Raw genomic sequence first — 26,054 nt, 5'->3', positions numbered from 1 at the left:
GGATAGGCTCAGGCTTGAAGGGCCGAAGGGCCTGTTCCTGAGCTGTAAATTTTGTTTGTTTGTTTGTTCTACTTCCTTGAGATTGTGATAATCATTTTGTAACTTGAATTTTTCTATAAAGGAACAGAAATATATTTATTCTCACGTGAGTGCAGTTTGAGACTCGAGAATTGTTGTGCCCCCAGCACCCCCACCCCCCCCCCCCCTCTCCAAATGGGGATTGAGAGTGGATGGTAATGGCTGTGGTATGGAGATGGTGGGGGATGGGTGCTATGAGAACAGGTGTTTGTTATGCAGAAGCATTGCTGATACAACTCACTTGGAGGTTTATGGTGGTCATTGCTGCATCTAACCCCCATTTTGGGAGGGCCAATAATAGACCATGAAAGAAATGCACATTGTGTTTCGTCAATAAGAGTAAACAATTTGGCTTCATCACTGGATTTGCGTTGAGATCTAGTGAAACTGCAGTGCCCCTTTAATCTTTTTGCCCTCGTTATTATGGTAAAGTATTCTTCGGTTTACTCCCACTGCTCCACAACTTCCTTCCAGCCCCTGGATTTTGGGGCTGACCTGCTCTTTCACTCTGATTCAATAGGTTCCCACGTCACAAGGTGTCCATTCCAAATGGCTGAGTTGCTCCACTATACTTGAACTTTATTTTGCAAGCTGGTCGTTCGAAACGGGAGACTAGAAAGTCGTATCCCATCAGCTAATCTGCTCCTTTCCTTGTTCCAAAATCACTTTAGAAAGTTCCTGACCTCGAATTTGGAGGTCCATGCCTCATTCCATCCAGCTTCATGTTCCTTCCCACCACGGTCAAACTTTCGCTGTTTTATCTTCCACACTTATGTTGCTTCACTGCCCAACCCCAAGCTGGTTTAAGCATATTTAAAATTGAGATTGATACTTTTTTAAAATTATCAATAACATAAGGGAATATGGGCAAAAGTCTTTGAAGTGTTGAATTCACCATTATTGTATTAAGTGGGTGCAGTAGGCTCCTTGGGCTGAATTATCCCAAAACCATCATTGCTTTATTCCCTCACTAATTTCTTGCTACCTTTGGGAGGTTTGTGTATTCTCTTCCACAGTTCAAATACACCTCTGAATGTTCCCGAGAAAGTCACTCAATGTGTTATGTTAGAGTAAAAAGTGAGGTCTGCAGATGCTGGAGATCAAAGCTGAAAATGTGTTGCTGGTTAAAGCACAGCAGGTTAGGCAGCATCCAAGGAACAGGAAATTTGACATTTCGGGCCAGAGCCCTTCTGGCCCGAAACGTCGAATTTCCTGTTCCTTGGATGCTGCCTAACCCAATGTATTATGTTGCCTTCCCAACCTGATTTTCTCTACTTGGCCAGTCACTCCCATGTGGTGGAGGGATGTTTGACCTCTTCAGGAATGTTTTGATGACTTCCTGATGGCCTAGTGGTACAATTGCTGGGCTGTTAATCCAGGGACCTAGGTAATGTTCTGGGGACCCGGGTCCGAATCCCACCATGGCAGATGATAGATTTATATTGAATTCAAATTCTGTCATTAAGAGTCTAATGATGACCATTACCCCATTGTCAGGAAAACACCATCTGGATTACTAATGCTCTTTAGGGAAGGAACATTGGCCATCCTTACCTGGTCTGGCCTACACGTGACTCTGGACCCATATTGGTTGACTCTAAACTGCCCCACTGGGCTATTAGGGATGGGCAACAAACACAGCCTAGCCAGCGATGTCCTTGTCCTATGAATGAACTTTTGAAAGAAGTCTTACTGCTGTTCTCGTGAGTCTCCTGCCATGACCAAGTCAGCATGGAACAGTTGTTTCAGGAGTCTAGTGTCAGGCATATGAATGATTGCTTACCCACTGTTAGCAGTAGAAGACCAACATTTTGGACATCCCATTGAAACTCTGGTTGAGTCAGGGCAGTTGTCAAGGTTAAAATAAGAAAACAAATGGTAATGAAGAGCATACTGACACTAAAAGGAATAAATTCCATGACCAAATGGTTTTCACCCAAGAATTTTAAAAGGAAGTTTCGGAGAACATTACAGAAGCTTGAGCTAAAATTTTCCAGAATTGCACAATATCTACTCTTTAAGAGAGATGAGAAGGGAAATACAAGGGATTACAGGGCCGTTGGCCCTAACATCTTCCCTCTGATATCCCTAGGGTCTAGAATGAATGATAGAGTGACTGAACACCTTGAAAATATTCAGCTGATCAGGGAGAGCCAGCGTGGCTTTGCAAATGAATTGGACATGCCCGAAAAACCTAACTGAATTGATTTGAAGAGGAGCCAAAGTTGTAGACAGGGGAACATCTGTGGATTACAGGACAAAATAAATTTTAAAATGGTAATATAAACAGAAAACATTAGAAACTCCCAGGAGGTCCAGCAGCATCTTTGGAGAAAGAATGTCCATGGATGTTATTGATATTGATGTTATTGGACAGTTTGAGTGACAGGGAGAGGCTGAATAGTCTGGGGCTATTTTCCCTGGATAAAGGGTGATCTTACAGAGTTTTATAAAATCACAGGGGGCATGGATATGGTGAATCGCCAAAAGTCTTTTTTTTCTAGGTTAGGGGAGTCCAGAACTAGAGGGCATGGGTTTACAATGGGAGGGGGGGGGGATTTAAAAGGGACCCACAGGGTGACTTTTTCCACACAGAGTGTGGTGCGTGTTTGGAATGAACTGCCAGAGGAAGTGGTGGGGGCTGGTTCAATTACATCATTTAAAAGGCATCTGGATGGGTTCATGAATAGGAAGGGTTTAAGAGGGACATGGGCCAAAGGCTGGAAAATGAATCTAGATCAGTTTAGGATATCTGGTCAGCATGGATGAGTTGGACTAATAGGTGTATTTCCATTCTATACATCCTTGACTCTAGATGGATTTCTAGGAGATATTCGAATAAATCCTCAAAGAGATGGTCAGAAGTCAAAGCTCACGGAGTTAAAGGCAAACTATTGATGGCTAGAGAAGTGGCAGGAGTCAGTGACTGGGGATAAATGGCACTCGAATTGGCAGGATATCACTAATGGCCTTCAGAGGGGTCTGTGCTGGGCCCTTAGCTGTTCACTGTATGTATTAACGATACAGATGATGTGACCAACAGCCACATATCCGAGTTTGCCAAAGACATAAAGACTTGTATAGTTGTTAGTTTAAATGGAAGCATCAAACTACAAACATATTAATATATTAAATGAATGGCAAACAATTAAATTTCAATGTGGACAAGTTTGAGATCACTCAGTTTGCACCTAAAATAGCTCTGAGTTTTTTTCTAAATGATAAAAAGCTAGAAACGTTGGAGACCCAAAGAGATGCTAATAAGGAAGGCAAGCTCAAAATCTGAAACAGAACCTGTAAATGCTGGCATTACTGAGGAAGTCAATGGATTTCAGAGCAGCCAATTAGGAGGCCATTCATTTAAATATGATTTCTTAAACTGAGGCTCTAACTACCTTTTTATGTGCACATAAAATATTCTAATGGCACTACTTCAAAGAAAAGCAGGTGAGTGCTTCCCATTGCCATGGCCAATATAAATCCCTCAATCAATCCGGCTAAAAAAGGATAGATTAGAGTGTTGTCTGAATGGTGCAAAGCTGGCTTCAATGACCGGAAGAAATTATGGCATATCCAAGACTGAGTCAACACAGCAGTGGGGGAAAGGAAAGAGGTGGAAGAGGTGTACTGCTGGTTGGGGGTGATATTTTCTCTTGATACTAGAAACATGCTTGTCTATATTTCAGAACTGCATCAGGAAGATCCCCTATCACTGCCTTAATTTGTTGGAAAATCAATCTCTGGCTGTACCCTGAATTCCAACAGCCTCTGCCTTTGGGTAAAACATCTCCCTGGAACATGAAAAGAGAGAGTTATTGTTCATGAGCTACAGTTTGTGACCAATCAAAGATATGTCCACATGCGATGCAGGAAACCATTCTAATGGAGGTGCAGAGTAGAAGCTTTGTAAACAAATCCATTAAATCACTTTGTGCTATTATACTCCAGTCTTTGGTGTTCATTAAACAGTGAGTCAGATAGCACAGAGTGATACTCCCACTTAGTTTATATGTCCAGTGATGATGAGTGGATATTGATTTTCCCATAGTGGGTTCTAACAATGCCACTTGATACATCAACAAGAAAGGTAAAGTATAATGTTTGTGATGAGACAGAAGAAAAAAAACTGTTGCAACAAATAATCACATCACTTTCTGAGCAGTCAATGTGCACCATGTTCTTGTAACCCATGATTTTATGACAAGTCTTTCTGTGCAGACATTCCAATCATAAAACAGCATAAAGAATGTGCTATGATTTAAATAGTGCACCTTTTGTAATAATCAATACCTTTCTATTTGCCTCAGCTTTTATGTCATTATAAAAGCATAATGAACTATCATAATGAACTTCTTCCATTTAATTACAGAGTGTTTCCTGCAGAAACACTCTTTAGCACGCCCATCTATTTTCCATTGTTTCTCAGGATTTGCTAATTATTTTTATTTGAACAACGAATCCTGATAATACATCCTCTTTTAGTGGCTTCGAAAGTTTTAAAGCCAGTTTGTTAAGGGCTGAATAAATACCAGTATAACAAGGGCCACAAATTTACATCTTGATCAACAATTTTATTTCAATCAATCCATCGGATTTAGCATTGTCCCCAAGTCAGCTTTCTTGATGGAGTCATTGGTACTCATCAATAGGAAGCAATATTAGAACTTGATCTACTGATGACCATCAAGATACATAAATAGTTCCTGATTAACAATGGCTCAGTTGTTAACATTTTTGTTTCCAAATCTGAAATTTATGGATTCAAACTGTGTTCCAAAGACTAAAGAACAAACAGCTAGGTTGAGACTCCAGAGTGGCACCAAGGAAATATTGCAATATTGGGTGTGCCATCTCTCAGATGGTATCTTATACTGAGGCTCTAACTACCTTTTTATGTGCACATAAAATATTCTAATGGCACTACTTCCAAGAAGAGCAGGTGAGCACTTCCCATTACTGTGGCCAATATAAATCCCTCAATCAATCTGACTAAAATGAACTAACTCGCCATCAATCATGTTTTTTGTGGGGTCTTACCATTTGCAAATTGACTGCTGCTTTTGTCACATTACAACAGCAACTACATTTAAAAGTACTGAACTGGCTCTGAAGCACTTGGGAGGTTTGATATACCCTAAACAAATGCAAGTCTGCCACCATTATATATGAAAATCAGTCTTCTACCAATGTACCTTGCAAACAAAATCTTCAAAGTCTCCTGCTTCAATGGTGGTCAGAAATAGATTCTTCCATGCTAAATTCAATGCTACCTATGCTATGTTAACTGTTCCAGCACCAATCCTCAAATGTCACGAGCACATTGTCTGCTCTCAAGTGAAACAGCAAACCTTACTGGAAGTCATAGGACCTTATAGAAGTGTAGACTTCTTAAAATTCATTTGTGGGACTTGGGCGTCGCTGGCTGGCTAGCATTGATAGCCCACCCTCATTTACCCTTGAGAAGGTGGTGGTGAGGTGCCTTCTTGAATTGCTACAGTCCATTCACTGTAGGTTGACCCACAATGCCAGTAGGGGAGGGAATTCTTTGATTTTGACCCAACAACTGTGAAGGGATGGTGGTATATCTCAAAGTCAGGTTGGTGAGTGACTTGAAGAGGAACGTGCAGGTGGTGGTGTTCCCAAGTACCTGCTGCCCTTGTCCTTCTAAATGGAAGTGGTTGTGAGTTTGGAAGGTGCTGACTAAGGATCTTTGATGCGTATTGCACCGCCAGAAGTGCAAACGAACTTCTATGTAGTGCACAAACCCTCCACTTTGAAGCAAAACTAAAAAAAAGACTCAATTGCATTTCAGAGTTGATATGCAATAGTAGCATCACTTAGGGTGATGCATGAAATGCTATGCAAATGAAATTCTACACAAATGGGGTCCACTCCATGGGCATCCTGACAACTGAGACAGAAAGTCAATGGGAACAGTAAAATCTCCATTTTTGTGTTCATATTTAGAGGTCTCTTCACAAAGTTATTATTATAACCATATGGCTTAAACATCCATCACTGTTTCAGTGTAATGCTCTCTATCATGAAATCATGGCTCCTTCAAAAACAAACAACACCTATTTTTCCAACGTACTATTTGCATGATTAACAAATGACTATTTTACATAGGTACTTCAACATTTCTTGATAGCGACTGGTAAATTTCTGTCATGTTAAAAAAAGTTATAGAATTTTTCTATGAATGATCCCAAATCCAATCACAAAAAAGAACTGGGTGAAATGGGAAAGTTAAAAAAAAGCTTTGGTGAATTTCCAAATTTCCCTGGATTTTGATTTGCCGTTATAAACAGCTCCTAAATATCAAATTGCTTTTAACCCAGTGGAAACAAAGCAATGACAACCTGACTTCCTGAAATAATTATAAGAAGTGGGCAAATACATAGAATGTACAACAACATCATAGACCACTGCTTGAATCAGAAACAGTTCATTTAATCACTAATCATTGGACTGTTCATTTACAGCATTGTACCACTTCCAATGTTTCTCTACACCTACTTTCAACAGCAATGATTGATCAATGTCACTGGAGGATGTTAAAAGTTGTAAAATCAGAAAGTGCTGCAAATGTAAAAACAAGCAGAAGGGAAACTCTGACATCGGGTGCATGACAGGAGAGATTAAGTGACAAAAGCTGGTAGTGTCGGGCCTAAGGGAGAGATAATGGGACAAGTAAAGCAATAAAAAGAATCCGCTGAGAAGGGGAGTGAGAGAGTGATGAACAGCAGATGTCCAAAAGCCAATGCAAGAGTAAAACAAGACTAAAGTCAAAATCTTTGAGTATGAGTAAAGGTTATGGTCCAAAATTGTTGAATGTTTGGAGTTCAGAAAGATAAGATACTGTTCCTCAAGCTTTATGAAGCTTCATTAGAACACTGCAGGATGCTGAGGAGAGAGAGTTCAGAGTGACAGCAAGGTGAAGAATTAAAATTATAAGCATAGAGTGAACTGGAGTTTTCAGCTGCCTGTAATTTTAGTCCTGCAACTTGCTCTCATGTCATTTCATCTCTTCTGTTTTCAACCCTATTACAAATCTTCCTTTTCCTCTATTCTAAACCCTCCCTCCTTTCACTTGTTTGAAACATATTACATTGTTAACTCTTCCAAGATTTACTATAAAGGTCACAGACCTGAAATACTAATTCTGTATCTCTACAGATGCTATTTGATTCACTGAGTATTAACAGCATTTTCTGCATTTGCCTCAGATTTCCACCATCGGTTGTATTTTCCTTTAATATTAACAGAAATGCTTGTTTCACATGGTGTTGGAAAGGATGAACAGAGAGTTCTTGGATGGGGTGTAAGAGTTCATCATTGAGGCAGCTGTGTGTGAAATATGAAAGGGTCTGGTTTGATATTTTAGGTCGCTTTTCCTATGGCAAGCTTTACTTCCTCTCTTACATCTTTTTTGACTTGAATTCACCATAATTTATTTTGAGCCATTCTTCTGTTTCTTTCCCAGACCTTAAACTTCTTTGTGCAAGATGACACACTGTTCGTCCTACCTGAGCTCCCTGAGGTCTATTGTTATCACTATCCTGTTACCAACTCAGACTTCCAGTACTTTACATTCCAAAATACTGCATACGGTAGGGTGAAGGAAGGTGTCTAACTGACGAGCCACACTATGAGCCTTACTCCAGCAAATTCCAGACTCATCATGTTCTGTAAAGGGCTAGGTTTATAGTATCTGACTTCCTTTTGTAACCTGGTGACCAGAGGCAGCTTATAGCTTTCCTTTGCTTCAAAGTTACCTTCTCTGCACTATGCTGCCAATAGACTTGATCGGAGTTTCACTGTGTAAATGGGAAATTATAAAGCCCACAGAATAGACATGTGCTTCTTTTTTTTTGGGGGGGGGGATTGTAATGTACCAGAAAAATATTGAAAGGGGGATATAGGGAGTAATGTTGTGCTACTGTCAGAATTGAACCATTTGCTTTCTCCTAGGTGGGTCAGAAAAGTTAACTTGGAAGTGCCAACATAAGAGTAAAAAGTGAGGTCTGCAGATGCTGGAGATCAGAGCTGAAAATGTGTTGCTGGTTAAAGCACAGCAGGTCAGGCAGCATCCAAGGAACAGGAAATTCGATGTTTTGGGCCAGAGCCCTTCATCAGGAATCATCCTGATGAAGGGCTCTGGCCTGAAACGTCGAATTTCCTGTTCCTTGGATGCTGCCTGACCTGCTGTGCTTTAACCAGCAACACATTTTCAGTGCCAACATAAGGACAACTATGCAACAGAGGAATTAGATTACTTCATTCAATCCTGTTTGTTACTCGCTATTTATTCATTTGAAGATATTTGCATGAGAAATAACTGCTTCAGCATATTACGAGAGCAAAGGTTATCTGGTAATGAACAAGGTTTTAGCACACATTAGATTGTAACATGTGATAATCTAATGCACCTCTCTGGAAAAGTCTCTCCTTCTGGTGTCTGAACTTGATTAAAAGTTAAAAACCCCTGACTAAAGTAATGTCTTTCTTATTGTTCCTAAGTCATTTCATGAGCTTTCTCTTTGATTACATTTTAAATTTCTCAGATCCACTTGCTTGTCACTCCTCAAAGAGTCCAATGCTCTCAGTTCCCAGCACTGTTCCCCCTTTCTGTCTTATGTCCATATTGATTGTTCTTAAACTTTGAACTTGGAAATGACTTATATCCAGGATCTGCCAAACTGCTTTGCTCACTGGAAAAAAACACTCCTATTATCTTGCAGTTAATTAAGACGTACTAGCAGTTTTATGCACCATAATGTGCTTCTGTCAACTCTCAGAGGTGTAAATATCGAACCGTCACTGCTACTGAATGTTAATCAATCTTTACAGAATTTAAAATTATTTCATATATTTAAGAAATGGTAATTTGCAAACAGTGTTCTCCTGTCCCTGGAGTACGTAACCACGAACTCCCTCGTATGCACATTATGAAGAAATGAACATCAATTTTGACAGCTGATAGTATTTGTGGTTAATTAGGTTATTATTTCTGGGAATTCAAATAGAAAATAATGCATAGATGATAGCCAACCATTCTGAATCGGCATGTGGAAATAGGTTTATTTTCAAATTAACCCTTTTGGTCATTTTGCTGCCAACCCAGACAAATTGAAAATCATTAATGGGATGAAATTACATTGTCATTAATGAATCTTTACTTAAGGTATTTGAAATGACATTGTTTGGTGTTTAATGATGTCAACATTTTTTTTGACGAAAACATATATTTATAACTGATATGGTGTTGTAAACATCCACTGAACAACAAAAACAATGTTCCTTATGTAGTTACCTCAACTTACAGAATGGGTTCTGGAACGGTGAACTTGATAAGTAACTGCTCATAAATTGATATGGCATCAGTGTCTTTCTCTAAACCAATTATATAATTAATTAAGACCAGGAGGAATATGACAGAGCAACTGTCATTATAAGTGTTGTATGAATTTCAATTCTAATTGTGGGTGAACGTTTCTTCAGTGTAAGATGCAGTGAAATTGTCAATCTTTTTAGAATCCATTTATAGAGTAATGGGATGAACCTGAGAAAACTATATCACATTACCAAATTGATCAATGACACTTGGCACATACTTACATTGCTTTCCCTTGAAGGCTCATAGCAAAGCATAGTGCAATTCCTTTATTTTATAACATGTTACAAATAAAGTTGAGACATTCATATCGCTGTGTTCTACAAATGTTATTAGCTCCTGTGCATCTTTGTATAAGATTTGAGTTCTAATTTAAGGGAGCCAGCTGCTTGCATACACTCCGTGCCAATGTTCAATTATTGCTTTAATGAGCTCATTGTCTTTTATTTGCTATGGGATAATCGCTCAACTTTTCACAAAATTTGAATTTGCAATGCAGTCTGACCTAGGCAGAGAAATGCTGCATGTATATACTATACATCAGAAAAAGGAACAAAACCATAACATGAGGCAGAGGCTAGGGCACTTGGATTCACAATTACAATGTCCTGACCTTTTGGTTGGTAGGGGACAGCAAGCCTGTCAGTCTCTGTAAATACTGTCAGCCCCCGCTGTGATCCTTAAATATTAACAACCACTGGATCTTGTCTTTAAGACAATCCACAAATGGCAGTTTCAATTTGCTAATGCTTCTGTTATCAGGCAGGAAAGACAAAAAATATATCCTCTCTGCACCATATAACATGTGGACACAATAGATTAAATATGTATTGGCAGGTCAGGTCATGGTGGGGTTTGAACTCCTTTGGTCTTTCTTTACACTGGCTTGCAGTGGTTGAATGGAACCTATTGTTTGACATGCACACTGATTAAATGTTTACCATTTCAGCAAACCCTGATGTCCTAGGTTGAGTGAGATGCAGAGAATCAATAGTGCTCAGCAATTATTTGCCCATTGATAAAGCCTTCATTTTTAAATGAACCACATTTATCTAAGGCTTGACAGTGATTGTAATGTGGTGCCAGTCACTTGGTGCTTGTTTCAGGATTGTGCTCAGTGTAAAGACAAGTTGCTGAATGAAGAGAACATGGGTCAAGTAATGTCTAACCTCCTTTTTATTGGCACTTCATTTTACAGGCACCCAGTCAAATGTAGCCAGTGACAAATCGCTGCTTATCTCCTCTACCAGCATCTGTTAACACAAGTCCTAGCTGTTATACTCATTAAAGGCTGCACTTATACTTGATTAAGCCTCTTTTAACATACGCTCACTTTAGCTTCCCCAGCCAAGAATTAGAGTGAAGTGAAAGACACTATCGGATCAGGACTTTTACAGCTGATTTAATGGACATCATACATTGTCATTGGGTGTCCTGTTCATGATTTACTAAATCAATGCAGTGCAGCATTGTATCTGCGAGACTACGAGAGACATTTTTGATTCTGATTTTTCTTGCTTCACATTTTAATTGACCACCCCCCCCCCCCCAAAAAAAATGAAAATAAACATTAAGTCAGCTATTATCAGCTTGCTGATCAAATGTTTTTGGACCTAGTGCTCAAGTTTAGCAAATGATCTTATTTTGTACTTTTCCTGAGTTAATTCAGTCTTGACTGCTCTTACTGATGTGGAGAGGGCACCGAATATTCCTGTTTCCACACCTCCCCACCTTCACCCCCCACCCCCAACCCCATGTGCTCACACAGCAGTAAAGCTCCAAGCTTTTTATTCACAGTATGTTCCCTGGTGCATACATTCTGTTAGTCAAAGTTTGGGAGAAGATTTATAGCTTGGGTGCTCGTTGTTGTGGTTCTGTTCGCTGAGCTGGGAATTTGTGTTGCAGACATTTCATCCCCTGAGGATGTCACCTAGACAGGGGACAAAACGTCTGCAACACAAATTCCCAGCTTGGCGAACAGAACCACAACAACATCCTGTTAGTCAATTGACTTGGTGCAGGATTTCCCAGTGGGCTTTGGAATTCTGCCATGAGGCCCAAGTGGGAGTCTGAAACTGTGCAGTGTGGAAAATGGTCACCCGTTTCCCAAGATTTTCTCGAGCAAGAGGTCTTTCAGCTTTGAAAGGAACAGCAGGATAAAGGCAAATAGAGACAGCTCCTCTGCAGCTTTTTCAAATTGAAATTAAAAAGGAAAAGAGAGCCTTTGTAGCCAGGCCGGGAGCAGAGAAAATCCTACCTACCCACCCCCAAACAGCAGTACTGTCCCTGGTAACCTGCAGGATCTAGAGCCCACCTGGAAAATCCCAGTCCGTCTCAGATAGCAGGCCTCATTGGGCCTTTTAAGTGGCTCAACTTGGTGTAATTGGGTGGGATGGAGGCAGGGAATCAGCATGCCAGGAAGCAGCATAAAATTGCACATCTGCCTGTGCTTTTTTTTGTTCCTAACCAAGGGCTAAAACTCCAGCCATCAAGTCAGAGTCAATCAGCATGGATCAGACCCTTGGGTCCAACTCATCCAAGTTGACCATGTTCCACGTTTGGCCCTTATCCCTCCAAATCTTTCCTATTCACATCTATCCAAATGTCTTTTAAACGTTGTAACTGTATCTGCATCCACCACTTCCTCTGGTAGTTCATTCCACCACAAACCACTCTGCATGTAAAAAGGTTGCCCCTCACATCCTTTCTAAAAACACTCTCCTCTCACTTTAAAAATATACCCTCTAGTTTTGAGCTTCCCCACCCCAGGGAGAAGACTCCAGCTATTTATCTTATCTATGACCCTCATGATTCTATACACCTCTGTGAAAAGGTCACCCCTCAACCTCCTATGCTCCAGGCAACAAGTCCCCATGATGTTAATGCTGAATGTTGACTATTGGCTCATGTTCACACTCATTCTGTCAGTCTTCTCTTGAGATTAGACCTTGCTGTTATGCTGGTTGACGATCCAGAAGAAGTAGCACTACCACTCATTGTTCTGCCAACCTGAATTGTCATGCTCATAAAAGGTGACTACATCCATGAACACCAACTAGCCACGAAACGACACGACCAGCTAGCCTTAGTAGCCACACACGCAGATGACAAGCAACATGAGTTTGACTGGGAAAACACTACTATTACAGGACAAACCAAACAGAGAATAGCCAGGGAATTCCTAGAGGCATGGCATACATCTACAGATTCAATCAATAAGCACAACGACCTGGACCCAATATACCGACCACTGCAACGGACAGCTGGAACTGACAACCGGAAGCGACAGATTCAAACCACTACAAATGCTGGAGGAAAGAAAGATCACAGAAGTGCTTCACAGGAGGCTCCCAAGCACTGAGGATGTCACCTAGACAAGGGACGAAATGTCTGCAACACAAATTCCCAGCTCGGCAAACAGAACCACACCAACGAGCATCCGAGCTACAAATCTTCTCACAAACTTTGAATTACTGCAATAACTTGAAAGCTTTGTGAAACTTTCATCCAATCTCCAGATTGCAGTATTTGAAAAGCATGTAGCTGAAATAAAAAAAGCTCAGGAGCAACATGGTTGAATCAGCACTGAGCATAATGGCTACCTGGGTAGATCGTGATCCCATGTTCATGGTAAATTTTGAATCATTCATCAATAATCCAATTTCTCCTGTCTATAATGCTTAGATCAAAAGTCCACTCTTGTATTGTCTTCTCAGAACAAGGACCTCCTACGAAAGCTCTTTTCAGTAATGTACATATTGGGGAAAAAAAGAGATTCCGGTATAAAAAGTCCCGGCTACAATCCAACTACACGAGCTCCACATTCATTAAAAAAAAATCGAGCACGCTTCACATCATATGCATGTAATGGGAATTTATTTACCTGCCGTGTTGATGGGGTGACAGGACTTGAGCATTCTGAGCTACATGCACTTGTGTTGAGATAGCTGACTTCAATTAATCCTCTAGGATTGTCTTCCCCACTTACTCAATGTGAACACTTAGGTCTAGCTGTATTTAAAGGCAATGGTTTTGTTTGGCCAAGCAGAAGAAATGTCTCAGTCAAAAAGGTTTGTTTTACATACAGCCTGATGCATCAGTGACATTACTGAACACTTCCATTCAGTGATCTATCAATGGGGCTGCTCTTAAAATAAGTGGGTTAGAGGATAGCTGACTCAAAAACAGAAGCTGCTGGAAAAGGTCAGCAGGTTTGGGCTGCATCTGTGAAGAGAAATCAAAGTTACCGTTTCGGGTCCGATGACCCTTCCTCAGAATTCTTCACAGATGCTACCAGACCTGCTGAGCTTTTCCAGCAACTTCTGTTTTTGTTTCTGATGAACTGCAGATTCAACTGACTCCACTAGTTCTGAGGTTATTGTTTTTGTAAATATTGTAAACCTTGCAATAGGGACTGATCTTCAATGTATCAGTTTCTAAAGCACTCAGATGTCCTGAAATCATTAAAAAGGTGCTATTGAAGTGCACTGGTTTTCTTCCTTCATCTTATCAGAGCATCACAATTTTACATTGAACTGATGAATGCTAAAAAGCAACATTAAGTATGCTCTGCAGTTTACATATGTCCTTCAAGATATTTCCATTTTCCTCGGAGACCATATTATGTGAAAGCACTTACTCAAAGAAGTTACCTCACTCTTGATAAAGGCATTTACTGATGCCATTAATGTGTTATCAAAATTCACAGAGTATCAACTAGGGTTAAGTATCAGAGATTATAAACAGGTGGCCATTAAAGATTAAAATTATGTAAAGGTACAGGGAGAAAAGTCCAGAAAAAGCTGAGAGTTCTAGTAACCCACTATTCTACTTTATGTAAATAGCTGTATCTAAATAATTGATATCCAATTTCAGCCCAGTTGCATCAATTGAACTGACAGCTGTTGGAGGAGAGCTTTACAATAAAAAAGGAATAAATGTATTTAAAAATCCATGATAAGAAGATACTTTTGAAAAATGAACAGCATGCTTTGAAAAAATGGTTAATTATTGCCACTTTCCTCGTGCTACAACTGCCCTTTGTGATCCAAAGTTGGAACTTGAAGGGTGAATCACACTGAATGTCATATCGAAGATACCTTGATCTGACTTCCATCAGCATCAGTCTTGAAGTTCAAACCTTGTCTTAACCTCACATAACCAAACAGCTGTTCATTAGCAAGAAGGAATCCATACCCCAAAACTATTCCAGCACCTTGCTGATGTTTCTATGTCCCTTCATCTATTTACAGGTTGATCGTAGTTTATTTCTTCAGGATATTGTTTCAACTGAAGTGAGACTGTAGACCCAGGAAACCAATAACCAGCAATGTGGAAGAGGTAGATGACACTTACAAGTGACGTGACCACTGTAAGATACATAAAGTGCAAAATGATTTAAGCTTTTAAAGAAATCATAAGTGTAAACAGCCAGGATGGGAACTTGATGGGAACACAAAAAGGCAGCGTCACAGTGGAATGTGCAAAGCAAAGGATTGTTTAGCCTTACAAAGAACTTTAAACTGTATCAATCAGAGACTCATCTAGTTTTACAATGAATTAGAGTACTGTAAAACTTTGAGTAGCTGGTAGTTATATAATAATTAGGAGTCCTAAGTAACCAACATGATTGCAAGGTGTTAAAAATGTGCAAAACAAACTACAATTGGGGAATTAGCTTTCAGGGCGCTGCTCCTTCATCAGGTGGTTGACAATTGCCTGATGAAGGAGCAGCGCTCTGAAAGCTAGTGCTTCCAAATAAACCTGTTGGACTATAACCTGGTGTGTGATTTGTAACTTTATACACCCCAGGTCCAACACTGGCATCTCCACATCATGACTACAGCTGGGGAGACTGAGTTATGTCCCTATTGTGTACACATGTATAATAAACTTGTTTTGTTTGGATCTTCAGCTATCTCTGTCTTTAGTGTCACTTGGCCATTGTAACAGTTTCTATAAGGCCTTGGCTTTTTCCTTCGAGCTGCCAAAACGTGCAGGGAGACTTTGCTGACCTCCTACACAAACCACCATGGATACATTTGTAATTGTTCCCCTTGGATGACATGAAGGGAGGTCATGTAGAGCAGGAGCTGTTTCTGGAAGACAGAGGAGCAGGAGATGGGCCACAAGAGAAATTTTCTAACCTGCATCTTAATGCGGAACATTGCATGAAAATGTGAGAACTTCCAAAGTCGGACCCTCACTAAAATCTATCATCTGCTGTAGTCATAATTGCAACCTTAGTGAGGGAGGTCATTCGTGCTCTTTATTAATTGTTACTGTGCTTTTGCCATCACTATCTTCCCTTGGTGTGGCTGCACTGCCTGGCTAGGTTCTCTCTTTTTGGGTAAAATAAAACATAGAACTGAAGATGCTGTAGATCTGAAACAAGCAAAAAAAAAACAAATTGCTGTTGAAACAGTTGGCTTAGCTGGCCCAGTTTGTCCTGTAAGAAAGAAGGCAGCATTTCAGTCAGTCAATGTGAGTAGTGATATGTTTCAGCCTTGTGACCATCATGGTTGAATTGTTGGCAATATTCTCAAACAGCGAGATGTTGGTGTGAATTTTACAGCAGTGGGGAAGCATTTGCACTTTTTCTGAATCTATGAAGCTGGGTGAAGAGTCCTGATTGAGAGAGATTGTTGTGGGTGAAAAGTTGGGGTTAGATGTGATGAGGAGAGAGAGAGGCTTATGGTGTAGTTAGAGGGATATGGAATTGCAAGATGTATTCACCTTGATGTGATGTGAAGTCATTAACCTTCTTGTGGCCTGAATCTGGGTGTTTAGGACAAATCTCTTGCTTCATCGCTACCTGCTCGGAGTACCTTCTGAATATGTGTCTGGAGGGCCTCCTTTCCAGTGGGTTTACAGGAGATCTTGCCTCTTTTCCATCCTGTCCACTAAGATTTTCAGTGCAGTATCTGTAAATCTTGGAACCTGCTCCCTTCCATGTTGTGCTATTCTTCAAGGTTTCCCAGGCCACTCACTCCCTACACAGCTATCAGCACCAGCTTCAACTAGAATATACCTCCCTGTCGAGAAGTGCAAGCTAGTTTTAAACAGAGATAGTGCCTCATGGTATTCACCCTGCTGTCTGGGTCATCCAAATGAGCAACCTGTGCTCATCTAATTTTGGTCTCTTGAACATCCCATTAAATGCTCCATCACTGGTACACAAACCATCAACTGCCTTGATCCTAAGCTTAGGAATTCACTGCCAAAGCCTCTCCAGATCTCTTTTATCCTTAAAAGGTGCTTCTTAAAGATGCTCTTTAGTGATCTAAACATTTTTTTTCCCATTTGCTCTAATATTGTCTTCAAATGGCTCATGTCATGAAGAGTCTTTGGGCATTTTATTCTGTCAAAAAAGGTGCTATGTAACTTCATGCTGTTGTTGTTGAATCAATCTAGAGTTCACAACTGATGTGACCTCTTCAGTATGGTTTCCATGGTAATCACAATAAAGACATAATTTGTTTTCATTTTTGGCTCTTAGCTTTAAAATATGTTTAATGCAGCAGTAAATGTTTGACTAAATTACAGGGTGCCTGTGTACTTGAAATACCATGTTTGTCGTGAATCCAAAAATAAGGACCAGAAATGTAATACAGTCAGTAATAAATCCAATAATGGTTTCAGGAGCAATGTCTTTACTTGGAGGATACAAAACTCTCTATTTTATGCAGTAGCTGAAGTGAATGGCAGAGATGCATTTAAGGGGAATCTAGATAAGTACACAAGGGAGAAAGGAATTGAAGGATATGTTGAAAGGATGAGATGAAGTAAAAGGAAACTCATTTGACCCATTTGGCCAAATGACTGCTTCTCTGCTGTAAAATTCTGTGCAATTCTATGGGCCTTACATCTTAGAGTCTTTCTCGAGTGCTTCCTGTTAAATGGATGCCATATACCTTGCAGTAACTTCTGACATAGCCAAACAGTGCTTTTACAACATAGAAATTAAACAGGCAAAGGGAGCATAGTTAATGGTTTAGTTATATTTCCTGAGCACAACTCTGGTCTGATACTTAAAAGTATTAGACTTGCTTATTGTGTGGAACAGTTAATCCTTCATGATAATTCAGTATTAGAATTATTTATGCCAGAAATCAGACTAAATAACGAAATGACTCCAGGTTATGCATTAGCATTCATGTGGACCACCCATTTACATTGTACATAATAAACTAAAGTCAGTGCCTTTACAATAAGCAGTCTTGTTAAGAGGTAAATCTGTACCATCAATAATAAGGCAGAGAATGCTGTGCTTCTGACATAAATATTTATCATTCAGAGCAAGAGCAAATGACCTTTAAAACTTAAGGCATTCATCCTGCACATGCACAGCCTGTCAGGTGTGTGCACCAGCCTGTGACCAATCATTGACCAGTCCATGAAAAAGTCACTTTACCTGAATTACATGAAATACTGCACTTTAGTCATCCTTCTACACATCTAATGAAACCTCACTGTCACAGCTCTCTCTCCAAATTGATGTTGGTGGGCAATCCAACTTTTCACCATGGCAGATGATATTCAGAACCTTGTTCAAATGACCTACCCTCATCCAGTTTTACAATTTCATGCTTATCCTGAATAGGTCAATGTTTTAGCTTCCTCTGACGCAGGGACACTATTGATTTATAATAGAATATGGGGATGGGGAGGGATTTATCTGAAAATAAAACCTCATCTCTTCACACATTTACTAAGCCTATTAGTACATGCCAGGCAAGTTTCCTTTGACGTAACTTCAAAAGAAAGGAGGCTTGCTTGATGTGACAAAGTTGAAAATGATCATTGTTAAATGAGACACAAACATTTTTAATATGATATGCAGAGACCATGGACTTTTATGCAATTCATAACACTTACGTCTACTTTTTCAAAATCATGTGTAATATTAACAAAAATTATTTGCTCCCAGGTTTAGTTTGTAGCATCTTGACAAATAAAAACAAACAGTCAAATGAAAGAGTATCAAAGGCCTAGGAAACATTCAGTTGTCTATGGTGCTAGTTGTGGAGTCTTCCATGACTATTGCAGATCTAAAATTCTACTTGCTGGCATTCTGTAACGTCTCAATTTAGTCTTTTGTCAAACAGGTTTTAAATGGAAAAACGTTATGTAATGTGATTGGAGAATCACGTGGGCACCAAACACACAAACCCTTACACCACAAAGGTCAAGGGTCGCTGTACATAAGAACAGGCATCAACTTGATGTTCCCTCCAAGCCACTCTCATCCTGACGTGGAAATATCATCGTTCATTCACTGTCACTGAGCCAAAGTCTTGGCAATCACTGCCTAACAGCATTGTGAGAAGGTTCAGCAAATACTGCCATGGCTGAAAAAGACAACTCACCGCTGTCTCACCGCTATTAGAGAAGGCCAATAAATTGCAGACCTTGCCATGAATAGATGTTTAAAAATTAAATTCACTGATACACAGCATTAATGCATGCACCACCAGTACATAGTTATCATTAAATAGCTGCTTATGCAGTGATGTAAAGTAACTGTCATGTCAGTCACTGGAGAATAAGGTTAACATTGAGTGAGTTCTGGACACACTAAAATCATAAGGTTTGAGACATCAAGAAATCTTCCTCATATCATTTGCTCAATGCGGAATAACTTCAAAACACCACACCACACATGTATGCAAGCCCACACACACGTAAGCAAATGTTTGCTGACTGTGGATTGGACTCCAAATCTTGATGCCCAGAATATGCTGACATATATCATTGGTGCTTTTGTTTCTTATAATATTTCAGATTCCCCATTCTTTTGCTTGATCCAAACTAATACATAAAACAGGTATTGATGGAATGCTGAAACCTCATTTTACATTGTTCATATGCTAGATGTACATCAGTATTCCACCTAAATATTTGATTAGTAAAGAATCTCTATATAGAGAGGATCAATACCAAGTCATTTCTCTTATCTGCTTCACATCCAGTGTAAATGATGAATGGGCAGTGAAAAGGCTTTCTGATTCAGGACTTCAATTCTTTCTGTCATTTGGATGTTTACTATACAATTTGCCACTGAATTTTTCTTTTGCCTCACAGAAGTGAGGGTATATCAGAAATGCAGAAGATATATATCCCGCTTAATGTCTGCATTGTTCACTAAGATCAGGTACAATAAGAGTGGGTACAGAACGAATTTTCCTCCAAGCTATCTCAAATGTTTGCTTTAACCCCAGCCTGCTCCTGCACCGAAGTTTCATTTTTGTTTCCTACACCAGTAAGATTTACACTTTTAGGACAATCTGTGCTTGAACTCTCCATCCATTGCTCATAGGGAAGCAGGTTAAGGTGCCCCTACAGATAGCTGAATGAATGGTCTTCATAGAATCATAGAATCCTTACAGTGTGGAAACAGGCCTTTCGGCCCAACCAAGTCTACACCGATCCTCCGAAGAGTAACGCACCCAGACCCATTCCCCTACTTCACTAAATTACCCCAGACTAATGCACCTAACCTACACATCCCTGAACATTATGCGCAATTTCACACGGCCAATTCACCTAACCTTTGGATTGTGGAAGAAAACCAGATCACCAGGAGGGAACCCACCCAGACCTGGGGAGAATGTGCAAACTCCACACAAACAGTCACCCGAGGTTGGAATGGAACCCAGGTCACTGGTGCTGTGAGGCAGCATTGCTAACCACTGAGCCACCGTGCTGCCCATTTTTCTGGATCTGCTTTGAGTATAAGTCCCAGACAGGAAGGGACATAGTCAGTGCATCAGTCTGTCTCCCAAGTAAATATTTATCCCAACGGATAGTTTGTCTATGGCAAAGAATGAACTAAATTTACACAAGTGTCACAGAGTGCAGAAGGTGGTGGGTGCCTGGAATGCATTGCCAGTGGAAGTGGTAGGGGCGGGAATGATAGCATCATTTAAGATGTATCTAGATGTATGAATGGGCAGAGAGCAAAAGAATACAGATCCTTAGAAAATAGGCAGCAGGTTTAGATAGAGAATCTGGATCGGCACAGACTTGGAGGGCCTGTTCCTATGGTGGAATGTTCTTTATGGCTCAGAATCTTAATGCACTGAACAATTGATTGATGGAGGCAGTTAACCATGACTGATAATTCTGTCTCTTCAGAGAATTTTGGGAAGTATCTGTATCACCTGACTAACAGTAAGTGTCAGAGTATTGATGTTCTCTGCTGGCTTCCTAAAGGCCAGTCATGTTTATTAGACTTCCCAATACTCAACTTCTACTTGCAGCCCTATTTTCACACAGTGGTCCCCTTCATGGAGATTTATCTTGCGCCACCTCAACTTTGACTGAAATGATCATTGGCTAAGTGCCTATGTGATATATTTAGTGCCATGTTTCAATTAACCAACTGGCAGCCTATAAAAATTGAATGAGCAAATTTCTGCACTGCTGTCCCATAAGGACGACCCCTTGAGGAGGAGAAAAGGTCCCCAGCCAGTTAACAAAGCATATCACCTTTTCTCCTTGCAAACATTTCTTCTGTAGAATTAGTCTTTGCAAAGCAATACTATACATAGGGCTGATTTCAGAATACCAACAAAATGCAACCTTGCTTGGTCATCTCACAACTACATGACTCAGGCAACTGACTATGTGGAGTTTGCACGTCCTCCCCGTGTCGGCGTGGGTTTCCTCCGTGTGCTCCAGTTTCCTCCCACAGTCACAAAGATGTGCGGGTCAGGTGAATTGGCCATGCTAAATTGCCCGTAGTGTTAGGTAAGGGGTAAATGTAGGGGTATGGGTGGGTTGCGCTTCGGCGGGTCGGTGTGGACTTGTTGGGCCGAAGGGCCTGTTTCCACACTGTAAGTAATCTAATCTAATCTACATATATAATGGATAGTAGGAATTAGCAAATAATCAAGGTCCAACTAATATGAGGGACACATTGTTCCGTCATGTAGGTGACCTGAAGAATTAGAGACATAGATTTGTATAGCATGAAAATGGATCCTTTGGTCCATCTTGTCCAGATATCCTAAATTAATCTTGCCTCACTTGCCAGCATCTAATCCATATTCATCTAAACATTTCCTATTCGCATACCCATCCAGATGCCTTAAGTGTTATAACTGAAACAGCCTCCACGACTGTCTCTTACAGCTCATTCCATACACACACCACCCCTTACATGGGAATGTTGCCCCTTAGGTCCCTTTTAAATTTTTCCTCTCTCACCTTAAACCTATATCCTGTGGTTGCGAACTCCCCACCCAGGAAAAAAAGCTCCTTGGTTATCAATGCCTCTCATGATTTTATGAACTTCTACATCGTCACACCTCAGCATCTGATGCTCCAGGGAAAACAGCCCCAGCTTATTCAGCTTCTCCCCTTTGGTCAAACCTTCTAACCCTGGCAACATCCTTGTAAATTGCTTCTGCACCCTTGCAAGTTTAACAAAATCTTTCCTTTAGCAGTGAGATCAGAATTGAACGTCGTATTCCAGAATTGGTTACATTCTTTTCAAATTGTTTTGAGTTAACTGCATTGTTAATTATCGAAAAATTGGCAAGTTGCAAGAATAGTTGAGAACAGAAGTGAGTCAAACAGTCAGGGCAGGCAGGGACAAGGTAGGACTAATAAATTAAACTGCATTTATTTCAATGCAAGGGGCCTAACAGGGAAGTCAGATGAACTCAGGGCATGGTTAGGAACATGGGACTGGGATATCATAACAATTATAGAAACATGGCTCAGAGATGGACAGGATTGGCAGCTTAATGTTCCAGGATACTAATGCTACAGGAAGGAAAGAAAGGGAGGCAGGAGATGAGGGGGAGCGGCCTTTTTGATGAGGGATAGCAATACAGTTGTACTGAGGGAGGATATTCCTGGAAATACATCCAGGGAGGTTATTTGGGTGGAACTGAGAAATAAGAAAGGGATGATCACCTTATTGGAATTGTATTATAGACCCCCTAATAGTCAGAGGGAAATTGAGAAACAAACTTGTAAGGGGATCTCAGCTGTCTGTAAGAATAATAGAGTAGTTATGGTAGGGGATTTTAACTTTCCAAACATCGACTGGGACTGCCACAGTGTTCAAGGTTTAGATGGAGAGGAATTTCTTAAGTGCGTACAAGACAATTTTCTGATTCAGTATGTGGATGTACCTACTAGAGAAGGTGCAAAAATTGACCTACTTTTGGGAAATAAGGCAGAGCAGGTGACTGAGGTGTCAGTGGGGGAGCACTTTGGAGCCCGTGACCATAATCCTATTAGTTTTAAAATAGTGATGGAAAAGAATAGACCAGATCTAAAAGTTGAAGTTCTAAATTGGAGAAAGGTCAATTTTGACGGTATTAGGCAAGAACTTTCAAAAGCTGATTGGAGGCAGATGTTCGCAGGTAAAGGGATGGCTGGAAAATGGGAAGCCTTCAGAAATGAGCTAACAAGAATCCAGAGAAAGTATATTCCTGGTAGGGTGAAAAGGAAGGCTGGTAGGTATAGGGAACGCTGGATGACTAAAGAAATTGAGGGTTTGGTTAAGAAAAAGAGGGAAGCATATGTCAGGTATAGACAGGATAGATCGAGCGAATCCTTAGAAGGGTACAAAGGAAGTAGGAGTATACTTAAGAGGGAAATCAGGAGGGCAAAAAGGGGACATGAGATAGCTTTGGCAAATACAATTAAGGAGAATCCAAAAGGGTTTTTACAAATATATTAAGGACAAAAGGGTAACTAGGGAGAGAATAGGGCCCCTCAAAGGTCAATAAGGCTGCCTTTGTGTGGAGCCACAGAAAATGGAGGAGATACTAAATGAATATTTTGCATCAGTATTTACTGTAGAAAAGGATATGGAAGATATAGACTGTTGGGAAATAGATGGTGACATCTTGCAAAACATCAAGATTACAGAGGAGAAAGTGCTGGATGTCTTGAAACGGTTGAAGGTAGATAAATCCCCAGGACCTGATCAGGTGTACCTGAGAACTCTGTGGGAAGCTAGAGAAGTGATTGCTGGGCCTCTTGCTGAGATATTTGTATCATTGATAGTCACAGGTGAGGTGCTGGAAGACTGGAGGTTGGCAAACATGGTGCCAGTGTTTAAGAAGAGTGATAAGGACAAGCCAGGGAACTATAGAAGTAACAAAGAGGATTGATGAGGGCAGAGCAGTAGATGTGATCTATATGGACTTCAGTAAGGCGTTCGACAACGTTCCCCATGGGAGACTGATTAGCAAGGTTAGGTCTCATGGAATTTAGGGAGAACTACACATTTAGATACAAAACTGGCTCAAAGGCAGAAGAGAGAGGGTGGTGGTGGAGGGTTGTTTTTCAGTCTGGAGGCCTGTGACCAGTGGAGTGCCACAGGATCGGTGCTGGGCCCTCTACTTTTTGTCATTTACATAAATGATTTGGATGCTAGCATAAGAGGTACAGTTAGTAAGTTTGCAGATGACACCAAAATTGGAGGTGTAGTGGACTGCGAAGAGCGTTACCTCAGATTACAACAGGATCTGGACCAGATGGGCCAATGGGCTGAGAAGTGGCAGATGGAGTTAAATTCAGATAAATGCAAGGTGCTACATTTTGGGAAAGCAAATCTGAGCAGGAATTATGCACTTAATGGTAAGGTCCTAGGGAGTGTTGCTGAACAAAGAGACCTTGGAGTGCAGGTTCATAACTCCTTGAAAGTGAAGACACAGGTAGATAGGATAGTGAAGGCGGCATTTGGTATACTTTCCTTTTTTGGTCAGAGTATTGAACACAAGAGCTGGGAGGTCACACTGCAGCTGTACAGGACATTGGTTAGGCCACTGTTTGAATATTGTGTGCAATTCTGGTCTCCTTCCTATCGGAAAGATGTTGTGAAACTTGAAAGGGTTCAGAAACAATTTACAAGGATGTTGCCAGGGTTGGAGGATTTGAGCTATAGGGAGAGGTTGAACAGGCTGGGGCTGCTTTCCCTGGAGCATTGGAGGCTGAGGGGTGACCTTATAGAGGTTTACAAAATTATGAGGGGCATGGAAAGGATAAATAGTCAAAGTCTTTTCCCTGGGGTCAGGGAGTCCAGAACTAGAGGGCATAGGTTTAGGATGAGAGGGGAAAGATATAAAAGAGAGCTAAGGTGCAGCTTTTTCACGCAGATGGTGGTACATGCATGGAATGAGCTGCCAGAGGATGTGGTGGAGGCTGGTACAATTGCAACATTTAAGAGGCATTTGGATGGGTATATGAATAGGAAGGGTTTGGAAGATATGGGCCTGGTGCTTGCACGTGGGACGAGATTGGGTTGGAATATCTGGTCGGCATGGACGGGTTGGACCGAAAGGTCTGTTTCCATGCTGTACATCTCTCTGACTCTATAACCGTGCGTAAATGGGGGCAAGGATCTAAGGAGATGACAACTGGAAAAGAGTGCTGAAGGAAAATGATGAAGCAGTATCAGAATTAGTGAAAGGAATGCTATTAATAAAGAATGGAGGATATTTGCATATGTCTTTCCTCAAACCATGTTTAATTTAAAATCTTTTACTGGTTTTCAACCAAGCACTCCTGCTCCTCCTGATACATTAAAAAGAAAGAGGCATATGTTACATCAGGCTGTTCAATGACTTGGGTTGCTGGTTACTGCTGCGATAGAATAGGTGGGCTGCTCACTGCACCCAGTTCACTGCTAGAAAACACATGAGGATCCTTTCAGCTATCAGAGGGTTTCAACTGGTATATACAATTTGGATGTTCACTTGTTTCGTAACCACCTAACAATGGGCAGAGTAATGGGAAGCAGTATGGCACTATTGTACAGTGTTATCCATTAGGTGAGAGGCTTCAAAATCTCTCCTTGGGAGGGGAAACTGAAATCATTGTGAAATCTAGCAATGTCTGATGCCCAGCATTGTGGAGGAAGCAACATTTTTAAATTTAATCGATTATATAGATCTATATATTGATATTATTTTGCATACTTGTAAATATATTGTACTGACTTCATTATTTTCAAGGTGATGAATGTGACTGTATTACTGTCGATAAATCATTGGTTAAACTCACATTGGTGGCATTAATAATTTGATGGTTCAAAAATCTCTTTATGGATCTAACTACGTTATAGTACTCACATTCTGCTATCAATAGCTATCATCATTATCAAAAAGTGATGTAGAGAAAATGCAGCCCAACAATTGCCATGTGTGGTATATGGGATTTTCACATGGGAAACAAAATAATAATGGCTAAGTCACATACTTTTACACAGCGTCCAGGTTTCACTTACACAAGTTTAATATGAATGTACGTGCATCCGCGTGTAAAATAAACGGCTGATTCAGAGTGTCCACACACACAACATACATCTCTCAACTAACTTGACTGGGGACTTCTCATTCTTAAAATTTATAACATTATCTTGGCAACTCAGTAAGATTTCTGGCTGGTAACAACTCTCAGGCATTTCTCTGAATATAAGCATTTGTTAAAATATTCGTGGAAAAAAAAGTGACTGACATATTTATATTTTCACAAATAGATGTGCATTGATTCGGTTATATCTCAGTGGAGGATCCAAATTCAGTTCTCATTTCTCTTGAAAGGGGAGCTATAA

At 40.5% G+C, this 26,054-nt stretch overlaps 1 protein-coding gene across 1 annotated transcript in view; it reads right to left on the bottom strand.

Moving 5' to 3' along the window:
• The window catches only part of nr5a2 (nuclear receptor subfamily 5, group A, member 2), a 287,946-nt gene that overhangs the window by 38,490 nt on the left and 223,402 nt on the right, over positions 1-26,054 (bottom strand). The window lies entirely within an intron of this gene.

This window comes from Hemiscyllium ocellatum, chromosome 9 (genome assembly GCF_020745735.1).
Source record: "Hemiscyllium ocellatum isolate sHemOce1 chromosome 9, sHemOce1.pat.X.cur, whole genome shotgun sequence".
Lineage (NCBI taxonomy): Eukaryota > Metazoa > Chordata > Chondrichthyes > Orectolobiformes > Hemiscylliidae > Hemiscyllium > Hemiscyllium ocellatum.
The sequence above is the reverse complement of the archived record's forward strand: the minus strand, read 5'-3'. Positions and strand labels throughout refer to the sequence as shown.